This window comes from Hippopotamus amphibius, chromosome 3 (genome assembly GCF_030028045.1).
Source record: "Hippopotamus amphibius kiboko isolate mHipAmp2 chromosome 3, mHipAmp2.hap2, whole genome shotgun sequence".
Classification (NCBI taxonomy): Eukaryota; Metazoa; Chordata; class Mammalia; order Artiodactyla; family Hippopotamidae; genus Hippopotamus; species Hippopotamus amphibius.
In genome coordinates, this window is record NC_080188.1 from 81705579 (window position 1) to 81729447 (window position 23869).

General features: G+C 38.5%; 1 protein-coding gene across 5 annotated transcripts in view; it reads right to left on the bottom strand.

Moving 5' to 3' along the window:
- Positions 1–23869, bottom strand: part of SH3D19 (SH3 domain containing 19) — a 159266-nt gene that overhangs the window by 56790 nt on the left and 78607 nt on the right. The window lies entirely within an intron of this gene.

Consider the following 23869-nt stretch of genomic DNA (forward strand, 5'->3'; position numbering starts at 1 on the left):
TACAGTTAATACATATTTAAGTGAGTTTCACTTACACACTCTACCTATTATAACACTCGTAAGGGAGCTTAAAGAGGACAGAGGACAGGCAGAGAGAAGGCCAACAGGACACATGATGTACCTTCAGCGCATCATGACCGTGGTGGGAACAGGACAGAATCTGGAGCCAACCAGAGACCTGCTTCCTTATTCGTGTGAGCTCAGCCTGTTTACTTACTTGCTGGGATTGTTTCTTACCTGTAATATGTGGATACTAACGGCCGTCTTTTGGCTTGTTACTAAGACTGAATGGAAAAAGACGACATAAAATATATAGCACAGTGCTTGGCACATATTAGAGTCTCAAAAAATGTTAGTTCTATTTCCTACCCTGTTTTCCAACTCACAAATTTCTGGAGTCCATAATGACATATGGCTGAAATTTTCGGAGCTATCCTGCCAACACCAGTTGAGTTGCCCCGTAGTTATCATAACCCTATGTTTCAAATTCAAATAATTGACCATTCGCATTTCAGTTGCAATTATTATTCACAACTTAACAACCGTTCTGAGTCTCACAATGCATGCTTCTCATGTACCTAATCTCCTGTGAAGCTGAAGCAATATAACAAAGCCAAGAGAACCAAGCAGACCCACCAGGCTTTTGTGAGCACTGTATTTTCCCCATTGAGAACACAGATCTCTGTTCCTTTAGGTCATCCTTCCCATGATGTCTTTCACAACATTGTCATGGTGATCAGTAGTTCTGCAGAGTTTCATAGTTCTTTAGCTCTATTAAAAGTGAAATCCCACAAAAGTGTACAAAGATCCTGGAAGAGGCTTTCAACTCTATTAATAACTAAGTACAGTTAAAATTAGAATATGTTGCCCTGTCCTTTCCAGCGCTTTGTTTTTCCCTTTTTTCCATACACGCATGTCTTGACTTCCTAATTAGACTGCAAACTCAAGGAGAGAGACAACAGTCTTCCACTTGTTTTTATAGTACAGCTCAGGGGCTTCCTAGGTGGCGCAGTGGTTAAGAATCCGCCTGCCAATGCAGAGGTCACGGGTTCGATCCTAGCTCCAGGAAGATCCCACATGCCACGGAGCAACTAAAGCCCGTGTGCCAAAAAAAAAAAAAAAAAAAAAATATAGTACAGCTCAGTGGAACTGAGGCAGGAGGTAGATGGCCCCTGCTCCAGGGAAAGCAATTTGAATTCATTCCCTGTGGACCGATACTCCAAGAAGAGAATAGCAGGACAATAGGGAGAGGAGATAGACGATAATAGACCACATGTTTCTCGTTCTTGAAATCAAGGAGACCTCCCCCACTACACAAGCAGAAAAGCTGCCTGGAGGTCAGAAAGGCTGCCTGGAGGTCAAAGAGGGAGGGGACGCCACCCCACAGTAAGTGATGCTACTACCCACAGGCCTCTTTGGTGGAACCCACCTTGGCTGAGAGATGCGTGTGCGCACATGGGAGGATCCTGAGATACACCAAATACAGACTCTGGACCAGGCAGATCAAAATGATTGGCCAAAGGAAACCCGGAAGAAATGCCCCACAAAAGTGATTCAAACTACCACGAGTGTGCGACTCTGTCTCTGAGTCCACACGTGTGTCTACCCACAAGTACTGTACTCTTTTTTTCTCCTAATAAACACTTTACTTGTTTCAATACTCTCCGTCTTTGTGGGAATTCTTTTCTGCAAGGCCAAAGGGCCAGGGCCGTGTCACTGACCACTGTCCTAGGGGCTAGGATTTGGTGCTCTCACTGCCGCGACTCGATCTCAGTCTCTGTCCGGGATCCGAAGCCCTGCTTTAAGCCGCTGCAAGCTGAGGCCATCTGAGACCGGAATCACATGCTCAGTGAGCTAAGGTGAACTCAATCCTACTCACAGAGAAGAACACGTGTAACTTGAATAGCACAGGTGATCCCACCTACAATCTACTTAAAAAGCAAACCCCAGAAATAATTTCGCTGCTGGCTTTGTTTTGTTGGTTTCAGTTGCCAGTTGTATGCACATCTTGCCAAAAGTGTCTGGGTCTGATGTTTAAAAAAAGGTATTTTTCCTACAAAATGTCACCTTGATGAGTACCTGGTGCTCAATGAAGAACAGAACTCTCTCCCAATAGTAGATAGAAAACCGGCCAGGTTCACCGTATTAAGAGATGGCATCCAACATGGCACCTAACTTGGCAATAAATACTGTACTTTAAGTATCAATTAATGGAATTTCAGGGGTAATTCTGCCTATTCACAGTTTTTCATCGTACACTGTCTTTAGAGCCCGTCCCTTTACAAGTGAAGCCTCTGGTAATTCCTAACCAGTAAGCAGCGCAACTTCACTGCTGTGCTGCTAAACATCAAACCACGTCCTATACACAACCGCTTACAGTGACGCTAATCAGATGCAACCGCGGGTTGTGTTACAGGATGCAGGGCATGTACAACTTGCTGTGAGACGAGGTACAGGCGGCACAACGTCAAGTCAGCACCTAAGAAAGGTGGCGTTTACTCTAACATGTGAGAACAGGATCTTCAAATGTCAACACAAAAAGGTTGAAAACTATGGGTCTGATGTCTAACTGTGTTCAATAAACACCTGCTGAGTGAACCAACGAAATAATAACCAGAATAAGTATTTTCTGGGTTGACATCTTTCCTCAACAGTCAACCTGAAGTGATTTATAGAATGAGCTTACATAGAAAACCTAGAAAGACCAAAAGGGCTAAAATTTACCGCTCTCTCTGCTGGATACACAGCAATAAAGGAGGATTAAATTTTATGATTAGAAGTTATTTGTTGGTAGAGGGCATGAAAAGGATCACGTGCTTCTAAGGGGATGTCCATCACGTATACGCCAGGACAAGGCAGGGATAATAAAATGTCAAACAAGTATGTGGCTGTTTCAGTTTGAAGCACCCAAAACGTCCAGAGCCTGATTTTTCAAACTTTGGTCTTATGAGCTGATGATGTCTGTATTCTCGGCCAAAAGACATCCCCAGTTATAAAGAGGAAATTTTAGTTTTCAACCAAGAACTTTAATGCTTATTTTATTCCAGGTTAAGGTCTATGACTAGGACATGGTCCTAGTAAGACACTCATGGTCTAGAGAGGAGCCTGTGGACAGAGGCTCACAATTTTTGTGTATTTCTGCTTTTCTTAAAATTAGGTCTTTCATGTACTTGGTATCTTGTATTAGAGGTATTCTGTAGTATTATTTCCTCTACTAGTCTATAAACTCCTTCTCAGGCAATGTACATATTAGAATGATGAGGCATATAAACCATACATTAAAAAAAATAATTATGGCAGATTTCAAAAAATTAAGACAACTTTTAAAGTACTTTTGGCATGTTCAAATTCCACACCATAAAATATTTTAGATCATAAGTAAAGAACAAGTCTCCTAAAGACATGACTCATGTAATTCCACCCTATTTAACAATGACTTTTAAATAATTTAAAGAGAATTTCTTTAAAAAAGAAAGAAAGAGAGAGAGAGAGAAAGAAAGAAAAAGAAAGAAAGAAAGAAAGAAAGAAAGAAAGAAAGAAAGAAAGAAAGAAAGAAAGAAAGAAAGAAAAAGAAAATCCACACCCTTTCCTAGTATCTGTCATCCTACAGCAGAACTTCTACTGGAAATGGCTGCCACATCTCTTTGGACGCTGCCTTATGGATGTTTAGGGAAAAGCTGGGATAAACTCCTGCAACAGACAGGAGACTGGCAGGGAACTCCACCTGGCAAGAGAAATCAGGACACAGGAACCTTGGTGGAAATCCACAGTCATTTGGTCACACTACAGAAGGAACAATTAAAGGCAGATGTTTCCTATGTAATGTCCTACATAATAAGTAGTCCTAATGCCTACATAATAAGATGCAAACACCAAGTGAAAGCCCTCTGCTCAAGAATGAAAAAAATATTCAGGGAGAAAAGAGAAGGAGGAAAAGTATCTCATAATAGATCAATTTATCACCTATCTAGAAAAATCTGCTTTTTGGTATCAGTTTGTTTTTTTATGACAGTTCTCATCAGAACATATAGTCTATTTTTCTCTTCTCTTGGTCCTATTATGCGAAAGGATGGAAGAGGGTGTGATGTAGAAATAGGTAACGACTCTTTCTACACTGCTGCTGTAAACTCAGAGGCGTACCTGGTAACACTTTTTGATATCAGTTATGGAGACGAGCTCTTTTCTAACATTTCTGGTTACGGCTTTTAGTTATCATTTCCCTTCCTTAGTGCATGAACAAATCTAACACTTAAAAAATAACCTGGGGTTAACTCTAGTCCTTTGGAGACACTGAAAAAAATTCAAAGGAATACATATGTAGATAAGTAAGTGAGGGTATCTGATTAATAGATTATTTGAATTTTAGGTCATATAAAGGATACTCTCAGAGTTAAAGTGAGGGGATTACTTTCTGGTGTAGGTATAATTAGTATAGACCAATATTTTTGGCCTTCGTCTTGACATCATTCCTAACTCACTCTGAATAATTCAGGATTGAAACCTAGGAGAGAGGATCGCGTAGCATAGGTGCCCGGCATCTCCTGATGATGGGGATGCTCAAAATCAGCACCAGAACTCAAAAGCTCCAGAAGCAGCTGACATTTGGCGCTGGGCTAGCAACAAAATATATTCCAAACAAAGGGGTGTGTGCAGGCACGTGAATATATGGGAAGATGCCGTAACCTCAGCTTGTGGTAGTTTTCAAATGAGACCACATTCATCTCAATTAGCCAGAGTAATAGTCTCTTGTAAAAAATGAAAGCTTACTATTCATAAAGCATATGAAAAACCAGTGGGTTTAGTAGAAGGCAGCAGGGAAAGAAAAAAGGTGAGAAACAAGATTTCGTACTTCTCCATTCTTTATGCGATGAAAATAAAACTGCTGTAAAGGATGATATTTTGCCATTTTTCATTGCAAAAACAAATACACATTTTAAGCACCTGACACTGATCAAAATATTAAGTGATACTTCCAATAAGATAAAAAAGTAGGTCAGTTTGAAACCCTGACTTTAAAATTTTACAAAGATGTTACTTCTAAATTGTTGGCTTTGTTTTTTATTTGAAAGAGTAAGGCAGATATTTTTTAAAAGCTAGGTTTAAATGCTATTAATAAAAATGCATAAATTATTTGTTATAAGACACTACAAGATTTTTCTAGACCAATAATTTTTTTAAAATCTCTTTTAAATGTGGATGTTGTAGCCACCCATTTCTTAGCTTTGTAATCTCGTGATCAAAGGTTTTAGGTTGGCTAAATTCTTTCTTTACCGTTTTAGAGTTTCCTACAGCATTACATTTCTATCTTTTCACCAAATCTCAGTGATGTCTAAGCAAGAATAAAATAGGCTTAATCAACAGTGTAGGAAATAATAATGAAACAATAAACATACAAAACAGAAAAACCTAATCAATTTAACCTCACACATTAAAGGCCTAAAAAGGCTTTTATTTTGCTAATAAAAACAAACACATTAAAAAAATCATTTAACCAAGTATTTCAAAAACCGGCAGTTCTTAAAGTTTCTGTTAAAGCTTGAAACTTTGACTAAGAATGTAAAAGAGAACATGGAGACAGCTGAGCTCATTCTAATGACGTGGATTTGCTCTCCTCTAGGAATTGAAAGAGCCCTTCAACAGCGGGTAGGTTGGGGGGGGGAGTCAAGGAAGGGAGGGAAGATGGGGATATGTGTATAAAAAAACGGATGATTGAACCTGGTGTACCCCCCCAAAAAACAAATAAATAAAAAAAAAAAAAAAAAAAAAGACAGCGGGTAGGCACGAAAACTTTTACTGCAAATATTTAACATTTTCTGCATTACATAAGGAGTGCAAGCAGCGCACCTACCAGCTAATATCTAGTGTTTGCAAACCCACTGGAAATCTTTTCCACTGGAAAACAAGAACATAGTTTGGCAAAGGACTTTAAAGGCATTTAAAGTGATGGCTATCAAGAGTTATATAAAGTTACCTGATAGGTATAGTAAATTGCTAGATTAGGGAGCCCACAGAAAGACAGGTTTTAGGATACACGTCAGATATTTGAAGATAACTTCATTTAAAGGTAGGACTATTGATGGAGACTGTAGACACAACTGCCCCCAAATCAGCAGTTCCATTTTTTTTTCTTTTCTTCTTTCAAGATTTTTTTGATGTGGACCATTTTTAAAGTCGTATTGAACTTGTTACAATGTTGCTTCTGTTTTATGTTTTGGTTTTTTGGCTGCGGGGCATGTGGGATCTTAGCTCCCCAACCAGGGATCGAACCTGCACTCCCTGCATTGGGAGGCGAAGTCTTAACCACCGGACCACCAGGGAAGTCCCAGCAGTTCTGTCCTTACAGGACATCTTAAAAGATTCACTGAGAGTAAATCTGCCTGCAACGAGCCATCAGAAAACAGCAGAAAGGAGGGAAGCAAGAAGATGCACAAGAGAACACAGGAGAGAATGGCAGGGGTGGGGCCAGCTATGCTGTGGATGAGCGAAACGCCAAGGCTCTCAAGGGAAGGACTCTGCCTGAGGAACGAGGCAACCCCCACCGGTACCACCCTGTGACATAACCCGCCTGCTACTCCGGAGATTTCTGCTGCCTCCTCCCCGTTCACTCGCTCCTCTTCCCTCCCACACTGGAGAGGACACGCGTTGTACTCAGCCATTCTCACCGAGCCTACAGGTGACTGGTTGTACCCACAGTGAAGTGGCCTAAAGTGCAGTCTGTGGCACAGTAACAGTGTGACCAGCACAGCATTTACTTCTATAAGGTAGATAAACGGATTCCCAAACTGAATATTCAGTGTGATCCCAATCTTACTTTTAAAATCTTACCTAAAAACCCCATATATATATACACATATTAAATATATACTCACATTACATATACCCATATATAATTTATATGTTTATATTTTGTATTTATACAAGAAAAGTGAGAACATAGCTGGAGACCGCTCATACTGGCTCATGAAAGCTGACAATTAAATTTGCAGAAATTTTGCAGGCCAGTTTTTTTAAACATAGCCATTATTAAAAATTATATAAACTTGTTTAAATTATATAAACTTACAATGAATTAAATCACATAAAAAAGGTAATAAATACTCAAAGCTTATCATTTCCTAATTATTTTACTACAGTTTACTATTATCTATGCTCTTGAGATGATGTATGCCTATTGCTTCTGGATGGTGGAAATACTATATAACGATGCGCTACTGTGCAACTTTTCCCAGTTCACCATCAGTGGCACCATGCAGGCCAAGGTGGGAGTTTTTACAGCACAAAAACTGGCAAACCAGTGTTGATTTTATCCTTCTACTGATTGTCTAGACTTAAGAAGGTGGGAGACAGTGTTAATGCAGATTCAACATAAAACACGCTGTGTTTATACCTGTTACATGAGGCATATCCCCCAAAACTGAGGAAATATTTTTCCAGTATTTGGAAACTATTATCTGAATCAGGAGAGAAGATGCTCAGGTCATTGACAAAATGGGTAAAAATTCTAACCTATGTTTTGGTTGTTTCACTTTCGTCTTACTCGTTACTATAAACAAAAGTATCAACCAACATTCATGCTGGAATTACACTTCGCTGGTTGCTAAACATGTACCAGCACACCACTGCATAGGATTTGTTATCTACCTATATCTCTGTATTTTCCAAGTTTTATATAATGAATATTATTACTTTTGTAATTGTTATTAAAAAAAAGATTTGTTACGGCAAAAAACAAAAAAAGCAATCGGTTCATATCAAATTCATGACTTTTTAAAAATTAAAATTACATGCAAACCATCAGGTACTCAATCACTGTATGGCAACAGCAGGCTAAGGTCAAACCTAAATGCCATTATGGGGTGAAAATCCCCCAAAATCCTAGTATGAAGGGCGGCAAGCACACAACTGCAAAACAGCTTCCAAAAAGAAAACGACCCAAGTATTTTACAAACCCCTACTGCTCCAGCGTAAAATTAAAAAAAAAAAGGAGTTAATAGTCAGGTTAAATGAATATAAACATCTAGAAATTAAAAATCATTAACGTAACCATTATTTCTTTAGTGTATTCTATGTTCCAGAGATTCTCCTCGGTGCTGGGGACAAGCATAAAAATGATGAGCCCTCACATTCAAAGAGCATATAGTTATTTAAGTAGAAAAGACGGAAAAGTAAACAGGCAAGCTCTTTTGCTTTTTTTTAACTAGGCAATTTTAATACATATTAGGCAAGGTGGGGCAACTTAAGGATATCTGGAATCTTTAAAAAATAATATCACAAATATAAAACAAATCATGAATGTCAATTCAAATGAAATACAATTGAAAGAGAGGGTGAAGTACAATCAAACTTTAAAAAATAATGAAATAGATTCCAAGTGGCTAGACTGGGCAGGTATGAAGAGTAACGTTTACCTCCCTGCAGCAGCCAAAGCCAGAGCCACTCCCCAAACTCCCAGCGAGTCCAGGGCTTGCGTTTCTATTTTATTTTTTAATATTTATTTATTTGGTTGCACTGGGTCTTAGTTGCGGCAGGCAGTCTCCTTCATTGTGGCATACAGGCTCCTTAGTTGAGGCATGCGAACTCTTAGTTGTGGCATGCATGTGGGATCTAGTTCCCTGATCGAACCCGGGCCCCCTGCATTGGGAGCGCAGAGTCTTAACCCCTGTGCCACCAGGGAAGTCCCCAGGGCTGGCATTTCTAGATCAGGCTTTGCACAACAATCCAGTCCTAACTCAAACTTCTAATGGTACTCAAGATCATTCCACTCACCTGCCACCAATGCCTACGTCACCTTAAGAATGCCTATAACATATGCCAATTGTTTCTTGGGCCGTGACCCTTCCTGTTACAAGAATCCCTAACAACAGAAATCAACTGAAATGAATGTGTGGATGGACAGATGGATGGACAGGTAGGTGGGTGGACAGACAGGCAGACGGATGGGTAGATAGACTTGTTTTTTCTTAACTATGTTACTTTCAAAAAAAAGAAAATATATTACTTAGTAATTCCCCCTAACTGTACGTCCCTCCTATTTAGGTAGCACATATCATTCCTATTTTATTGATGGAGTGGTGAAGAGAGGAAAGCCCCCCAAACACCTGAAGGTGGTGTGATAATGTTGCACATTTTGTTTCCAAACACTCTGGTAAAACTGGGGCCCCCGTTTTCCTAGGAGAGATGTACTGTAGTTTCAGTCTGAGTTGAACCCAGTCAGATGATATTTAGGATTCTTCCTGGGATTTCAAGAAAACAAGAAAGAAGGAGATGGAGACAAAGGAGGAAAGAAACATAACTACTGACGGTGGCGTTAGAATCTAAGACATATTTCCAAGCTCTACTCCTAATCCTACCTCATGCCCACAAGCCACAACCCTGATGGCAAGGGTCTAAGAAAGACGGCGTGAGTTTCCTGGTGCAGAAACAGCAAAGGTTCCCTCTTCGCTGCCACCAGCACCTTTAACAAGAGTTAGGTGATGTGGGACTATCTCGGTTGTGGGGCAGCAGGGCTACTGGAAGATTTGAGCAGCCTGAGAAAACAGCAGTGTGTGAAGCTATCCAACACACAAATACAAATCACAAAGAGTTTTTCTACCTTTATTTACTTTTGCAAGTAGCCTCAAAAAGGAGTACATTTCTTGAGATCCTCAGATTTCTAGTTGTTTCTAGTTCACTTGAAAGTATCTCCTCTCAAGTCAGGAAATACTAACTGATCATTGGTCATGTACCAAACCTGGAGATACAAAGAGGAACAACTGCCTTCAGGTGAGGAACGCGACTTATACAATGATGAACTATAATACTAGGTGATGTGCTCTAGATAGAAGTACGCCCAAAGTAATTAGGAAGCGGTCTTTAGTTGGTCAGTTTGTTTGTTTCTTATTTTTAAAGAACTTTTATTGAGATATAATTGACATACAATAAACTGCATATATTTAAAGTGTACAAGTGGATTTTTTTTCTTATTAGTAATGTATACATGGCAATCCCAATCTCCTAATTCATCCCACCCCACCCTCTCCTTTCCCACTTTGGTGTCCATGTTTGTTCTCTACATCTGTGTCTCTATTTCTGCCTTGCAAACTGGCTGACCTGTACCATTTTTCTATATTCTTCATATATGCATTAATATATGCTATTTGTTTTTCTCTTTCTCACTTATTTCACTCTGTATGACAGTCTCTATGTCCATCTATGTCTCAACAAATGTCTCAATTTCGTTCCTTTTTACGGCTGAGTAATATTCCATTGTATATATGTATCACACACATCTTCTTTATCCATTCATCTGTTGATGGACATTTAGGTTTCTTCCATGTCCTGGCTACTGTAAATAGTGCTGCAATGAACATTGGGGTGCATGTGTCCCTTTGAATTACAGTTTTCTCTGGATATATGCCCAGTAGTGGGATTGCTGGGTCATATGGTAACTCTATTTTTAGTTTTTCAAGGAACCTCCATACTGTTTTCCATAGTTTCTGTATCAATTTACATTCCCACCAACAGTGCAAGAGGGTTCCCTTTTCTCCACACCCTCTCCAGCATTTATTGTTTGTAGATTTTCTGAGGATGCCCATTCTAACCAGTGTGAGGTTATACCTCGTTGTATTTTGATTTGCATTTCTCTAATAATTAGTGATGTTGAGAAGCTTTTCATGTGCCTCTTGGCCATTCGTATGTCTTCTTTGGAGAAATGCCTATTTAGGTCTTCTGCCCATTTTCTGATTGGATTGTTTGTTTGTTTTGATATTGAGCTACATGAACTGTTTATATATTTTGGAGATTAATCCTTTGTCTGTTGATTCATTTGCAAATATTTTCTCCCATTCTGAGGGTGTCTTTTCATCTTGCTTATAGTTTCCTTTGCTATGCAAAAGCTTTTGTTTCACTAGGTCCCACTTGTTTGTTTTTATTTCCATTACTCTAGGAGGTGGGTAGTTTGTTTCTTTTTGTCCCTATGATATCAAAATGTTTTAGATAGTAACTTTAGGCCCCAGTTTTAAATTTTAACACAAAGACTGTACTTCTATTCCCTTTTAACTCTAACATTTCCTTAGTAATGTTTGTTTTCAAACTAGGACTTTGTGTAAGAATAGTGACCTTTCTCTTACTGAAGTAATTCAGCCTTGATCATTTTATCTTAGATTATCTGGTGAAGTAGAATAAAAGCTGCTCACTATGCTAATACGGAATTGCTGTAACTTATTTTGTCACAGTAATTTTATATGTATTTGGGGGTTAGGGGAAGGCCTTTTTAAAAAATAAACTTTAAAATTTTGTAAATAGTTTTAGATTTACAGAAAAGTTGTCAAGATTAGTAGTTTCCACGTACCCACACCCAGTTCCCCCTCCCCGCTGTTCACATCCTACATTAATGTGTTACATTTATCGCCATGATGTATGTGTTTTTAAACACTGATTATGCAAACTCCGCTTTTCCATGTTTTATTTGTAAGAGACTATAGGAGGTACTAGAAAAGATCCCCTACAGAAATTAGTGGAACGTCAAAACCCAAGTATTTTTTTCTCAGGGTGAGGTCACGTCCAAAATGAGGAATGAGGCGAAGCAGGCCCAGTCGCGGGGATCACCACTTTGACTAGCGCCGCTAGAGAGAGCATGTGGGGTGCTGCTTTACAAAGAGAAGCACTGGTGAAAGGAAGACAGAAGGCCTGCTAGCCTTAACAAGAGTCTAAGGTAAATAGGGAGGGGCAAAATTTCTGTAGACGAACTTTTAGGGTTCCAGTTCCTCAGATTTAGTATAAACTACCTCAATGCCCTGCAAAGTGCCACACACAGTTATTTGCTGCATATAAGGGAATCCCACATTCAAATACATCATCATACAGAATCTCTTTGGTATCAAATTTGCATTCTTCAGTGTTTCATGGAGATTTTTTTTGTCATGATCTTCCCCAACATGAGGCCTACCCTAAACGCAAGCTGTGGTTGGGCCTCAGGCTTAAGCAGAACAAATCTATGGGAGATCTGAAGACTATATTCTCATCAACCACTATTATAAAATAATAAAGGGTTAATACTTTATTTAAACACTGAGATCAAGTCTCTACTCTATGCAATAAGGGCCAAACAGAAGAGGGGTGAAAGTCTCACCCTTGTACATAAAGCACCTGATGGCATTAAGGCTCTACGTGAATTCCTGGAGACGCAGTGCATGTAGGGCTCAGGACCATGGATCCTGATGGTTGTCGGACACAGAGAGTCAACTGTGAGAAGAGTTCAGAGGTCTGAGGTCCAGTTACAGCCATGCCACTACTCAGCATGACGGCATCACTTAATGCAGTTTCCTCATCTATCAGATACTATAATTCGATTGGATGATCTCTATTCTACCCTCTACTCTAAATGTTTCTAAAATATGAAACAACTCTAAGATCCCAATTTAAATTCCACTTAATAAAAATCAATTACTTAATCCAACTGGAATGAAGGATGTTGGACTTGATAACTAATCCATTCCAATGGTAATAATAGTTAACCTTAGTGAGCACTGCTCTAATGCCTTACTTTTTTTAAAATAAATTTATTTATTTATTTATTTATTATTTTATTGGCTGTGTTGAGTCTTTTTTGCTGTGCGCGGGCTTTCTTTTTAGTTGCGGTGAGTGGGGGCTACTCTTCGTTGCAGTGCGCGGGCTCCTCATTGCCGTGGCTTCTCTTGTTGCGGAGCACGGGCTCTAGGCACGTGGGCTTCAGTAGTTGTGGCACATGGGCTCACTAGTTGTGGCTCACGGGCTCTAGAGCGCAGGCTCAATAGCTGTGGCGCACGGGTTTAGTTGCTCCGCGGCATGTGGGATCTTCCTGGAACAGGGATAGAACCCGTGTCCCCTGCATTGGCAGGCGGATTCTCAACCACTGCACCACCTAGGAAGCCTCCTCTAATGCCTTACATTTTTAACTCAATCCCCCCATCTACCCTTAGAGGAAGGTACTATTGTTATCCCAGTTTTATAGATGAGTTTACGTGATTTAAATGTCCAAAACCTCACAGCTTGTAAATGATGAAGCCAAGATTTGAACTTTGATGGTCTGCTTCCAGAGCCTGAGTTCTTAGCTGCTGTACATCACTGCCTCACCTATAGCCGAACATTGAGAGGAAAACACCAAAAAAACCCCCACTTAAATAAGTGAGAATTGGGAATTAATTACCAAGGACCTTTGAGAACGTGTCATCTTTCATTGACTTTCCATGGCTGGAAGATTTAAATCAGAGGAAGGGGGAAGGTGTCTTGAAGAGTATTAGAAAATGACTTAAGACTTTTCATTACTTCTGGGATTTATTCATAACATATAACATGTCAAGGAGTATATGCAAATAAATGCTTGAAAATTCATGGGTCTGGCTGTATTTTGTGTTTTAGCAGATTCCACATTAAGAGGGGTGTTTGTTTTGGGGTTGGTTTTTTTTTTTTTTCTCCTCTTATTGGTGGAAGAAGACAAAACAATATAGCCTTCTATTAGTCACCAAGGCATAGATCTGCTGTCAGTGTTCATAAGACAAGCAATACATTTTCCTCTTCACGCAATATACTGTATGGCAGGGATTTGGCTTGTACATAAATATTTTAAAATACTATTCTGCTCTGTTCTTTCAGTATACTCATGGTACCCTAACCGATGTGGAAATCAATCCTAGAAGCAAGGCTCTAGTCTGGGATAGTCCTAAAGCCAATGTAAGTACGTGATTTTCATTTCTAAAGCACAATATTGTTGATATTCCTTTCAATGTTATTACATTATCTTCTGAGGCTAAAAGCAACTGAAACCCTTTAAACTTGAAATAAATAAAAGGGATTTTAATTACGAGCATACAAAGGTATCTCAGGAATTCCCACAAACAGGAAGTACAGCTGAACTTTATGCAGCACTAAAAATAAGACAGTACACAGCTCTCGTCTTCTGAGACCACACCATCCCTACTTCTCTCTTTAAATCTCCTGCTACAGCTGGACTCTTTCTGCTTGTTCATCAGCATACCTGGACAGTGTTCATCAGTATATATGCCCCAACCAACCCCAAATCTAAATAGTTTTCAAAAGAAAATTCTGAAGAGTGCAGTTCAGCTTATAAGGACTTTTTCTAAGAGCGTCTCTTTGGAATCTGTAACCAAAGAGAAAGTACTGGGCAAGAGATGGCGATAAACTTTAAGGCCTGCTTGTCATTCCTTGATAGCATCCCTGGACTGCCTACACAAGGCAGTGTGCCAGAGACAATTTTATCTCTAGGAAACAGGTTTACAATTGATGGGATGTTTGTATTTTAGACATGATGTTACTCTGAAGCATTCAGACAATTGGTACTTTCCTTCTATTCTTTTATTTTCTTAATTACCAAAGGGTACTGATTCTCAATCCTCCTTTCCAAAAGGAGAGAGAGTCACACACACAAAGTCCTTCTTTGGCAGGCCTGCCTTATTTTTGCTGCATTTAGAAGTGTTGTGCAAGGGTGGGCAGGCTCACTCTGCATCTCCTGAGAGCTGCTCTACAACTGGAACCAGATAGAAAGTGACAAAAACTTATCACGGGGCAGAACTGAATGCTCTGATCTGGTGACCAGAGGAGCCCCTCATCAAAAACAAAGTCCTCAACTCTGAAGTTACATTTTTGGGACCAGGCCTGATTTCTGGTTTCAGGAATGGTCTCATGACAGTACGGAGCTTCCTTAAAAAACTAAAAAGAGCTACTGTATGATCCAGCAATCCCACTCCAGGGCATATATCTGGTAAAGATGAAAACTAATTCAAAAAGATACATGCACCTCAATGTTCATAGCAGCATTATTTACAACGGCCAAGATATGGAAGCAACCCAAGTGCCCATCAACAGATGACTGGCTTAAGACGATGTGGTATGTATATACACAATGGAATATTACTAGGCTACAAAAAGAACGGAATATTGCATTTATAGCAACATGGATGGATCCTAGAGAATATTGTACTAAATGAAGTCAGACAAAGAAAGACAAGTATCGTATGATATCACTTATATGTGGAATCTAACAAATAATACAAGTGAATCTACATACAAAGCAGAAATAGACTTACAGACAAAAAAAAACAAACTTATGGTTATCAAAGGGGGAGGGGAGGAGAAGAGAGGTAAACCAGGAGCATAGGATTAACAGGTACACAGCACTAGACGTAAGAGATAGGCAACAAGTATTTGCTGTATAGCACAGGGAACTATAGTCAATACCCTATAATAACCTACAATGGAGAATAATCTGAAAAAAATACATATATATAACTGAATCACTTTGCTGCACACCTGAAATTAACACAATATTGTAAATCAACTGTACTTCAATTTAAAAAAAAGAAAAAAGGAAGGGTTTTATATGTGAAACAAGACTGAATTTTGACCAACAGCAGTTCTCTGTTAATGAGACAGCTGGTGACTGAATGACTGTTTAGCAATTCTGTCCACACTAAGATTCTTCCAGGAATTAGGTAGTACACTCTTATGGTTTATAGTCCTATTCGATACATTTGAAGAAAGTGACACCGTGCTCTGCTGGTAAGGGAAAGCATTTTTAAATAAAAAATTAAAGTCCAGTTGTACAAGGATATTTATTAATTGGGGTAAAATCATAACCTAAGGGCAGATTGAGATCCACAAAGATGTATACAAGGCTCACTCAACTAAAGATTATTTAATATAGATTTTTTGTAGGACTGTGTAAATAACTGCTTCTAAATTATACTGCAGAAAAGTAAAGAACTGATATAAAATATAACCCAAAGGAAAGAGAGAAAAGAATGAGTATGAAAAAATTTAAGGGCCAGGATTTCCATGTGCTCCCTGGACTGCTGAGAAGTGGGTGGCCACACATGCCAGTCTTGAGAAAAAGCAGCAAATACAGGACCAGCTGCTGTTCCAAAGTTAACTGCCTGCTCATAGTTTAAGTTGAAAGAACTTCGGGGAAGCCCCCGCACTAAGCACTATGGCAGTGGTAGGCCAGCTGATAAAAGTTTTCAATTACCCAACTGATAAACCACATAAACCCTTCATTTCATTCCCATCACCCTAGGGGGACATGCTAAGTCACATCTGTTAAAGCCACAATAAAAGATATATATTCTCTGTAGAATACATAAAATGTTAATAATCCTTTCACATCTCTCATCGCCAAAGGATTTTTTCCCACAAAACCTGGTTACACTTGAATTTTTCACCTCGCTTACAGCATTACAGATGCTACAGCAAAAGTAATGTTTCTCTTATAGGTTAGAAAACATAATGCCAGAAAGTAATTACACACAAGCTATAGTTTATAGAGGTACAGGAATCAAAACATATGGGTAGGGAGATGCTACAGAATGACAGTAGTTAAACTAAGCCCAGCAGAGCATAACATTTTAATAGGCATATTTAGAAGGGAGGAAAGCAAAAACATGTTAAATCTTTTGCTTTTATCTAATCTATTTAAACCATTATGTGATCATGGTAAAGTGTCAAAATAAAATCCAAAACATCTTTATAAGACCAGCGATAGGGCACCAACACAGAAAACCAAGACCCTTTCAAATTCTTAACAATAAAGTGGTTGCTATGAGTTTTGACATCATCAGCTATTAACTCTGAGTGTGCTGAACTATGTGCTATAAATATTCTTCATGTTGAGTTCACGTCTCTCTCTGGGTGGGTGACATTTCAGGCCACATTAGGGGGATGTGGGTTGGAACAGACCCTACTGAACCTGCACTGGGACCAAACCACCATGAAGCCAACTGAGGTTTGGGAGGAAAATAGAAATGTAGGGCATACAAAATTTCAAAATTTAAGTGTGAATGAGAATAGGAGTTCAACAGAAACTTGAGAAAAACATTTATCTTGGAAGAAGCAATAGAGGTTTTCTCACACATGTGTACACAAAGATATGAACATAAAGATGTTTACTGCAGCACCATTTCTGTTATGTTATCAATAAGTAATCCAAATGTTACCAGTAAAACACTGGTTAAATAAATAATAAGTACGCTAGAAAATTCTATGTAGCAGTTTAAAAAAAATAATGAATGTAAAATAGATAGCCAGTGGGAAGTTGCTGTATAACAAAGGGAGTCCAACTCGAGGATGGAAGATGCCTTAGAGGACTGGGACGGGGAGGGTGGGGGGGACTCGAGGGAGGGTGGGGGGGAGTTGAGGGAGGGAGGGAATATGGGGAGATGTGTATAAAAACAGATGATTGAACTTGGTGTATCCCCCCAAAAATAATAAATAAATTAAAATGCAAAAAAAAAAAATTACCTGGGAAAAAAAAAATAAATAAATAATGAAGTGGAAAATGGCATGATAAAACTTTCTAAAATACAAGTGAAAAGGCAAGTTGGCATAAATATATATATATGTATGTATACACACACATACATATACACTACATACACATATATCCTCATTTATTCAAAATATTATTTGAATATATACTATGTACGTGCATAGAAAACAGACTAGGATAGCCTCCTTTAATAACAGCTGCTTGTGGAATAAAGACAGACACCACATATTTCTGCACTACTAAAAAATGTCTTCACGTGTCACTTATTTAACTCTTGGGTAACAAAATGAGATGAAAATCCACAGAGCAATAAACAGTGCTTCGAGTTGCAGGAACTACAGGAGTAGACCATGAGTAGAAATGAAATGGGAAAAAAGAAAAAAAAAGAAATGAAATGGGAACAGTGTTTGATTATACTTTTTCCTGAACATTCTTGATGACTTCCTCCGTTTTATTTTCCTTTTTCAGAAATAATCAAAGAAAATGTCACTCAATTTTACGCTCATGTCCTTGTGAAAGCATCATTATTGGTGCCAAAGAATTCAAGAAGTCTTCCTGAAGGCTTTTAAAACTAATTATGAAGTTTTTTCAGGATTCAAAAAAAGTGTAGATAAGCAAAGCCCCAAACTTAGCTGAAGAAATAAAGCAGTTTACTTACGCTTGAAGCTCCCTGGGTACCCTTGCCTGACCTGTTCCCTTAATCATCGATATCCTAAATTCACTGTTTATCACTTCTACATGCATCTTTTTATTTTTACTTTAAAAGTACACATTCATATAAAAATACATACACATATATACGCAGACATAAAAAATATACAGTGAAGAACACACTGTTTGTGTTTCACTTGTGATAAAGGGAGTCTGCAAACTTTTTTTGTACCTGGAGTCAGCAAACTTCTTCTATAAGGGGTCAGCGGCTTTGAGGGCCACGTAGTTTCTGCTGTTATCGTGAAAGCAGCCACAGACAATATGCAGACAAATGGGCTTGGCTGAGTTCCCATAAAACTATTTACAGAAACAGGTGGCAGGCCAGATTTGGCCCATTTGCTGACCTCTGCTTTATATACATGGTATCATACTGAACCTATCTTTCTTCTACAAACTTGCTTTTTTTTTTTTTAATTGAAGTATAGTTGATTTACAATGTTTTGCCAATCTCTGCTGTACAACAAAGTGACTTAGTTTTACACATATACAGATTCTTTTTTAAAGTATTGTTTTCCATTATGGTTTATCCCAGGAGATTGGATATAGTTCCCTACTTGCTTTTTATCATCCAAAATTGTGTTTCTGAGATTTATCTATGTCATACATAGCTGCAGTTCCCTCAGTCCAAAGAGTGCTACTCTCAACATTCCTGTACATAGTTCCTTTGTTTGGCACAGGTGAAAGAATTTCTCTAGAGTGTATAACACCTCCTGGGTTGTATGGTATGGGCATTTCTAGCTTTACCAGATACCCGCTCAATTACTCTCTAAATATGATGTACCAAATTAGCCTCCTACATACTTGTTATTGTCAATCTTTGAGATTTCTGCACCACTTCAATGGAAGTGAAATGGTATCTCATTGTCACATGGAACACATCTTCTTAGTAGTAGCAAGGTAAAGAATAGTTTCAAACATTAGTTGGCTCCTCAGGTTTCAACTTTTCTGAGTTCCCTGCCCCTATTTTACTGAGTTGTTTGTCTTTTTCTTTCTGATGCATAGTTTTTTCTTTATGGTGGAAACACTAACCATTGTTGCCTAAATGCACTGCAGTCATGACTTGTCTTTTCACATTCTTTTGCTGTCTTCACGTACATAAGTTTAAAATTTTCACAAATTTGTCAATCTTTTTCTTTGTGGTTTGTACTTGTTTAAGAACTCATTCCCTACTCTAAAGTCATAAAGATATCCTTATATATTTCTCCAAAATGTCTGTTTTACTTTTTTAGTTTTTATGTCTTTAGATTCTACCCTACATGATAAAATAAAGCAAATTCCATCTAGATTTTTAAATACGGGAAATCAATTGTTCCTGCACCACTTGTCGGCAGGCCCTCTTTCCCCACGGACCTGTATAAGAGCTCCATCACGGCAGGTGACACAGAACCATGCGTACCCACTTGTGTCTTTGCTGGACTCTCTGTCCTTTTCCCTTGATCTGTTTCTCTGCTGACAAAACACTGTCTTAATTGCTTGTAAGAGTCTACCTCCTGGTCTTGATCTTCAAAGTTGCCTTGGTTATTTGGTTATTCCTGTTCTTTCCTATAAATTTTAGAATCACTTTGTCTAATTTTTAAAAAAATTTGTGATTTTTACTGAAATTCCAGGGAACTTTATGAACCAGTATCAAAGGGGATTATGACAGGCTTTAGGAAGACTGAGATTCAAAGGATAATTTTTGAGAAATAGGGATTAAGGATTCTCTGTTTTACTGCCTTTTTTTTTTCGGCTATCAATTATTTCCTTGTAGTAGGTAAAACATTTAAGACAAAGTAGCTGGTTTTTCAGCCCCCGTAAGTCATTGGGATCTATTATTCAGAGCTGGTGGGGTGGGAAAAAGAGTTCCTACGTTTCCGTTGCTGGCACTGATTGCCACAGGGCTTAACTTTATCATCTTCAGCTCCTACTTCCCTCTCAATTCGTTTCCCAAACTGCCATTCCATTGTACTTTTTTCGTGATGTTATTAATAGCTGTATCTGGGAAAGGAAGTAACAATTTCAAAGAAATTTTTAAAATCCTTTATAGTAAGTCCCTCACTTGGAGTTTTATAATGCACTTCAGTATATCAAAGACTCTCAGTAAAGAAATATGTTTAATTTTGTCGTAACTCACCATTTCCAAACTTTTTACATGCACTAATTATTTACTTCTTGAATACTAATTAATATTCTACAAAGATTGTTCCATGGGGCATCAGTTTGGGAAATGGTATATTCAAACTCATCAGGAAAAGACAAGAAGAATTCAGATATTTCTGACTTCCACAAAATAAACTAATCAAAAATCACCCAGCAAGCCTCTCAAAAAATGCTTAAGTGATGCTTTTTAACTTGGGATCTTAGTGTTGACCTATACCTAAGAAAACTTCTCCTTTGACTTGACAACAGTTCTGCTTTCTTTCTTATTTCAGCACCAAAATAAAAGAACAGGCAGCTGTCCCAGATCTGTTCACCTCTCACTGTGAAAGCTATAGGGGTGTTTGGCCTTAAAAAAACACAAACCAAAGAAATGCATGTCTCTTATCCTTGCTGGGCATTGAGCCCATGTTCTTGCTGCCAAGTGGCCTGAGGAGAACCAAAAAACATACCCAAATTAAGTGACTTTTATTTATATTTTCTCCTTTCTTCTCTGTTGATGCAGTGGTTATTAATCTGCTTGCTGCACTGCTGGACTGGTGGGATGGCCCTGCTCAGCTAAAGACGGCAGGGGAAGAACAGATCATTGCCAGTCTCAGAGAGACAGCAATGGCCTTTCCTGGAAAACACTTCTCCTCTCTTATAGGGCATTACTCCTTGCTGCTGTAGTAACAAACATTCAATAACAGACATGCGCGAGCTTTTCAGAGTCAGGTTCTTCCCAGTCTGCAAGGGAAAAACACGGGCATTCCCTTTCTCTCTTTGAATTGCATTTGATATTTATTCGACATTCATTTATTAAGTGCTTACTGGGCACCAGGCACTACTCTAATTGCTAGGGTTACCAAGACCAGTAGCACAGCCCTTGAGAACCTGAAAGTGTAAATTAGAGGTTGAAGACAGAGTACCACAAGCATTGCCTGCAGTAGAACTAGGGAGACTCGGATCCTGACGTGAGAGATTGGGAATGTAAATCCCAAACAATGGGCGCTCTGTGCTCTGTGAAGCTGGAGACTTTTTCTTGTTTTCTGTTGTATCCTGAGCCTGGATTAGGGTCTCTCAACAAATATTTATCGGCTATTGAATGAGCAAGGGCTGGTGTCATCTAGAATCATGATTCAGCCATGCATAAATCTTTTCTATTTTATCCCAGCACGAGCTTGTCCAGCTTTTCCTTGACAGCGTCCCCCACAGAATGGCCCATTCCATCCTTGACCTCTGCTACGTCTGGAAATCCTTCCTCGCATTGTGCAGAAATCCACCCCTCAAGGTTCCACCCACAGATGCATATTCTACCCTCTGCGATGCCACAGAACACACAGAACTGTTCCCTCCACTGCTACGTTTTATGTTGAAAATGTCAAGTCTACAGAAAAGTTGTGAAGGTACAATGAACACCCATATATACTTTTCATCTATTCACCAATCATTAATATTTTCCCATATTTACTTTGTTTTATCTCTTGCTGTTTTTTTTATTTTCATGAATTATTTCAGAGTACACCGCAAACGTAAGCCAGCATAACCTCTAATACCTCTGCATACATCTGCTAAGAATGACATTCTTTCACATGACAGCTTTCCTATTATACACCTAAAAAAGTAACATTAATAAAATATTATCTAAAATAAAATTCATATTTAAATTTTCTTAATTATCCCCAAAGTGTTTTTTAAATTTTTATTTTTATTATTATTATTTTTTCTTGGCCACGCTGTATGGCTTGTGGGATCTTAATTCCCTGACCAGGGATTGAACCTAGGCCCTTAGCAGTGAAAGCATGGAGTCCTAACCACTGGACTGCCAGGGTAGTCCCCAAAGTGTTTTGTTTTTTTCTTAATCTCAATGTTAAAATTCCAGATTAAAAATTTTTTTTTAATCTAGAATATTTTTCTAGCCTTTTTGTATTTTCCATGACATTACCCTTTTTTTGCCAGGAATATTAGTACATAAGTGATATCTATCTGCACTGCTAAAGCATCAGCTGGAGTCACAAACTGTCAGGTTGTCTCACTAGTGGTGAGATAGATATATATAAAAGTTGATCACTTGCTCAAGAATGTGATCACCAGATCTCTTCATTGAAAAAGGTACCTTTTCCCCTTTATAATTAAAAACTTAAATATCATTTTAAGGCAGTGTGAATATCTGCTCCTCCAACAATTTTTTTTTACCCAGGTTTTAGGAGCCACTGGTGATCCTTGCCTGGATCAACTATTACACTGAGGATTATAAAATGATGATTTTCTGATTCTATTTCTTCTTCTACACGGATTTTAAAAAATCCAATGTGTTAGAATCCATTAGCTTTTAAAATTTTTTTGCTACCCAAATTGTCCCAGATTTGGCCAGTGGGAGCCTCTTGAAGCTGCTTCCTAGGCCTTTTTGATATGACCCCATCAGTTGAGCATTTCCTACCTTTCTGTCCCTAGGGGTCCAGGCTCATCTGTATTTTCCCCTTCCCAGGACCGGGAATTAGCCATTCCTCTGAGAATCCCTGGTTCCTCTCAGGGGGGAATAGCACTTCTAAGGAACAATGTTACTAGTCTCTTTTACAGCCCTCCAGGTGTTTGAAGCCAGTTATTTCTGTCCTATACCCCTCCCCACACTTCCAAACTGAGGCTAACTTCACCCAATTCCTTAAATACGTCTTCCTGTGACTCAGCTTTGATTCCTACCCGGCTCTTCTCTTTCATATTCCCTGTCCCAACTCAGCTGCTGTCTTCTATCCCAGTGGTTCCCAACCTGGCTCTACATCATAATCACCGGGGGACTTCTTTAATAATACAGATTCTCAGGATCCACTCGCTCCACACTTACTGAATGAGAATCTCTGGAGTAGATCATACAACTCTGTTTTTGTTTTCTTAAGTTCCCCAAGGAATATCAACATAGCCAGCCCATTACATACTTCAATTTTTCAAGGCCTTGTGGACCCAGAATTGGATACAATATCAAAAGAGCTATCACTTTTCTTATATTGGACACTGTAGTTCTTTCACCATAATTAAATCAATGCTGACATTTTTGGGGAGGTGGAGGTAATGACATGAAATTTTTGACTCATGATTGATTAATTAATTAATTAATTAATATGTTGTTGTTGGCCAGAATAATGAATTTATGAAGTACTAAATCCTCAAGATTTTTGCAAACATATTGTTAAGTCACATCTCCCCTATCTCCCCATGCTGCATTGATCTTTCAGCCCTAGGTGTAAGGATTTACATTTGTTACAGTTAAAACACATATTGCTTAATTCAGTCAAATCTTTCAGGATGTCAAGGGTCTTATGGATCCTGATTTTATCATCCTAAGTATTTTTTACTCTTCCAACTTTATGTCACTCACAGTCAAGCACACTGTCAAAGTCCTCTTACATTGTCTTCTACTATTTTTTAAGTATTAAAAAATTAATCTTAAACACTTTTCTGTGATTGTGGTTATATTTATATAACTGTATGTTTCTGTCAAAACTCATAGAATCATACACCAAAAAGAGTGAATTTTAATGTATGTGAATTATACCTGAAAAAAAAATCAGCCTTATATCCCAAATACTCAGCTACAGTTTTCTCCCAGATTAGGTCTCACTAACTTATTCTGATTGACAGTCTCTGAAAAATGTATTGCTATTCTAATCAATGGAGTTTTCACAGATTTTGTATTTTTATTCATCTGAGGTCAATGCATTCTAGAGTTTGATACCCTGAAAAAGCATCAGG